Source organism: Capricornis sumatraensis, chromosome 2, assembly GCF_032405125.1.
Source record: "Capricornis sumatraensis isolate serow.1 chromosome 2, serow.2, whole genome shotgun sequence".
NCBI classification, from domain to species: domain Eukaryota; kingdom Metazoa; phylum Chordata; class Mammalia; order Artiodactyla; family Bovidae; genus Capricornis; species Capricornis sumatraensis.
This window is the reverse complement of record NC_091070.1, coordinates 74,144,824-74,149,394: the sequence shown is the minus strand read 5'-3', so window position 1 is coordinate 74,149,394 and position 4,571 is coordinate 74,144,824.

Below are 4,571 nucleotides of genomic sequence, written 5' to 3'. Positions count from 1 at the left end.
TTTTCCAAATTTGCTGGCATATTGAGTGCAGCACTTTCACAGCATCATCTTTCAGGATTTGAAACAGCTCAACTAGAATTCCATCACCTCCACTAGCTTTGTTCGTAATGATGCTTTCTAAGGCCCACTTGACTTCACATTCCAGGATGTCTGGCTCTAGAGATGGGGAAACAGTGGAAACAGTGTCAGACTTCATTTTGGGGGGCTCCAAAATCACTGCAGATGGTGACTGCAGCCATGAAATTAAAAGACGCCTACTCCTTGGAAGAAAAATTATGACCAACCTAGATAGTATCTTCAAAAGCAGAGACATTACTTTGCTGACTAAGGTCTGTCTAGTCAAGGCTATGGTTTTTCCTGTGGTCATGTTTGGATGTGAGAGTTGGACTGTGAAGAAGGCTGAGCATCAAAGAATTGATTCTTTTGAACTGTGGTGTTGGAGAAAACTCTTGAGAGTCCCTTGGACTGCAAGGAGATCCAACCAGTCCATTCTGAAGGAGATCAGCCCTGGGATTTCTTTGGAAGGAATGATGCTAAAACTGAAACTCCAATACTTTGGCCACCTCATGCGAAGAGTTGACTCATTGGAAAAGACTCTGATGCTGGGAGGGATTGGGGGCAGGAGGAGAAGGGGACGACAGAGGATGAGATGGCTGGATGGCATCACCGACTCAGTGGACGTGAGTCTGAGTGAACTCCATTATATCTACTACTGTGGGCAAGAATCCCTTAGAAGAAATGGAGTAGCCATCATAGTCAACAAAAAGAGTCCAAAATACAGTACTTGGATGCAATTTCAAAAATGACAGAATGATCTCTGTTCATTTCCAAGGCAAACCATTCAATATCACAGTAATCCAAGTCTATGCCCCAACCAGTAATGCTGAAGAAGCTGAAGTTGAACGGTTCTATGAAGACCTACAAAACCTTCTAGAACTAACATCCAAAAACATGTCCTTTTCATTATAGGGGACTGGAATGCAAAAGTAGAAAGTCAAGAGATACCTGGAGTAACCGGCAAATTTGGTCTTGGAGTACAAAACGAAGCAGGTCCAAAGCTAACAGTTTTGCCAAGAGAATGCACTGGTCATAGCAAACACCCTTTTCCAACAACACAAGAGAAAACTGTACACATGGACATCACCAGATGGTCAACACCGAAATCAGATTGATTATATTTTTGCAGCCAAAGATGGAGAAGCTCTATACAGTCAGCAAAAACAAGACCAGGAGCTGACTGTAACTCAGATCATGAACTCCTTATTGCCAAATTCAGACCTAAATTGAAGAAAGTAGGGAAAGCCACTAGACCATTCATGTATGACCTAAGTCAAATCCCTTACAATTATACAGTGGAAGTGAGAAATAGATTTAAGGAATTAGATCTGATACACGGAGTGCCTGAAGAACCATGGATGAATGCTCATGACATTGTACAGGAGGAAGTGATCAAGACCATCCCCAAGAAAAAGAAATGCAAAAAAGCAAAATGGCTGTCTAGGAGGCCTTACAAACAGTTGAGAAAAGAAGAGGAGTGAAAGGCAAAGGAGAAAAGGAAAGATACACCCATTTGAATGCAGAGTTTCAAAGAATAGCAAGGAGAGATAAGAAAGCCTTCCTCAGTTATCAGTGCAAAGAGATAGAGGAAAAAAATGGAATGGGAATGACTAGATATCTATTCAAGAAAATTAGAGATACCAAGGGAACATTTCATCCAAAGATGGGCACAATAAAGGACAGAAATTGTATGGACCTAACAGAAACAGAAGATATTAAGAAAAGGTGGCAAGAATGCACATAAGCACTATATTAAAAAGATCTTCATGACCCAGATAATCACGATGGTGTTATCACTCAACTAGAGCCAGACATCCTAGAATATGAAGTCAAGTCACATTAGCCTTAGAAAGCATCACTAGGAACAAAGCTAGTGGAGGTGATGGAATTCCAGTTGAGCTATTTCAAATCCTGAAAGGTGATGCTGTGAAAGGTGATTGCTGCACTCAATATGCCAGCAAATTTGGAAAACTCAGCAGTGGCCACAGGACTGGAAAAGGTCTGTTTTCACTCCAATACCAAAGAAGGCAATGCCAAACTACCACACAATTGCACTCATCTCACAGGCTAGCAAAGTAGTGGTCAAAATTCTCCAAGCCAGACTTCAACAGTGTATGAACCGTGAACTTCTAGATGTTCAAGTTGGAGTTAGAAAAGGCAGAGGAACAAGAGATCAAATTGCCAAAATGTGTTGGAACATCAAAAAAGCACAAGAGTTCCAGAAAAACATCTTATTTCTTCTTTATTGACTATGCCAAAGCCTTTGACTGTGTGGATCACAATAAACGGCAGAAAATTCTTAAAGAGATGGGATACCAGACCACCTGACCTGCCTCCTCAGAAATCTGTATGCAGGTCAAGAAGCAACAGTTAGAACTGGACATGGAACAACAGACTGGTTCCAAATAGGAAAAGGGGTACATCAAGGCTGTATATTGTCACCCTGCTTATTTAACTTACATGCAGAGTACATCATGAGAACTGCTGGGCTGGAAGAAGCATAAGCTGGAATCAAGATTGCCAGGAGAAATAACAATAACCTCAGATACACAGATGACACCACCCTTATGGCAGAGAGGGAAAAGAACTAAAGAGCTTCTTGATGAAAGTGAAAGAGGAGAATGAAAAAGCTGGCTTAAAACTCAACATTTAGAAAACTAAGATCATGGCAATGGCCCCATCACTTCCTGGCAAATAGATGGGGAAACAATGGAAACAGTGAGAGACTTTATTTTGGGGGGCTCCAAAAATCACTGCAGATGGTGACTGCAGTCTTGAAATTAAAAGATTCTTGCTCCCAGGAAGAAAAGCTATGACCCACTTAGGCAGACTATTAAAAAGCAGAGACATTACTTTGCCAACAAAGGTCTGTCTGGTCAAAGCTATGGTTTTTCCAGTAGTCATGTGTGGATGTGAGAGTTGGACCATAAAGAAAGTTGAGCCCCTAAGGATTGATGCTTTTGAACTGTGATGTTGGAGAAGACACTTGAAAGTCCCTTGGACTGCAAGGAGATCCAACCAGTCCATCCTAAAGGAAATCATTCCTGAGTATTCATTGGAAGGACTGATGCTGAAGCTGAAACTCCAGTACTTTGGCCACCTGATGGGAGGGGCTGACTCATTGAAGACCCTGATGCTGGGAAAGATTGAAGGCAGGAGGAGAAGGGGACAACAGAGGATGGTTGGATGGCATCACCAATGGGACATGAGTTTGAGTAAGCTCTAGGAGTTGGTGATAGACAGGAAAGCCTGGCGTGCTGCAGTCTATTCCCCCTACTCATTTGTTATCATGGTAAAGCATTTAAAACTCGACGAATGGTGTAATGTAGATAAATAAAGGCAGATAACTTCCCTCAAACTCTTTCCCTTTTCACCAGACGTAACCCTTAGTTAACAGTACGTATTTCTCCAGCTGTTTTTCTGTGCAGAGATTTTATCTACTTTAAACATACAAACTTTACTAGCATGTGAGATGAGTGCGATTGTGCAGTAGTTTGAACATTCTTTGGCTTTGCCTTTCTTTTGGGATTGAATGAAAACTGATCTTTTCCAGTCCTGTGGCCACTGCTGAATTTTCCAAATTTGCTGGCATATTGAGTGCAGCACTTTCACAGCATCATCTTTCAGGATTTGAAATAGCTCAACTGGAATTCCATCACCTCCACTAGCTTTGTTCCTAGTGATGGTTTCCAAGGCTAATGTGACTTGACTTCATATTCCAGGATGTCTGGCTCTAGGTGAGTGATAACACCATCGTGATCATCTGGGTCATGATCTTTTTTGTACAGTTCTTCTGTGTATTCTTGCACCTGACCTGCCTCTTGAGAAACCTATATGCAGGTCAGGAAGCAACAGTTAGAACTGGACATGGAACAACAGACTGGTTCCAAATAGGAAAAGGAGTACGTCAAGGCTGTATATTGTCACCCTGCTTATTTAACTTCTATGCAGAGTACATCATGAGAAACGCTGGGCTGGAAGAAGCACAAGCTGGAATCAGGATTGCTGGGAGAAATATCAATCACCTCAGATATGCAGATGACACCACCCTTATGGAAGAAGCGAAGAGGAACTATAAATCCTCTTGATGAAAGTGAAAGAGGAGAGTGAAAAAGTTGGCTTAAAGCTCAACATTCAGAAAACGAAGATCATGGCATCCGGTCCCATCACTTCATGGGAAATAGATGGGGAAACAGTGGAAACAGTGTCAGACTTTTTAGTTTTGGGGGCTACAGAATCACTGCAGATGGTGACTGCAGCCATGAAATTAAAAGACGCTTACTCCTTGGAAGAAAAGTTATGACCAACCTAGATAGCATATTCAAAAGCAGAGACATTACTTTGCAGACTACAGTCTGTCTAGTCAAGGCTGTGGTTTTTCCAGTGGTCATGTATGGATGTGAGAGTTGGACAGTGAAGAAAGCTGAGTGCCAAAGAATTAATGCTTTTGAACTGTGGTGTTGAAGAAGACGCTTGAGAGTCCCTTGGACTGCAAGGTGATCCAACTAGTCCAT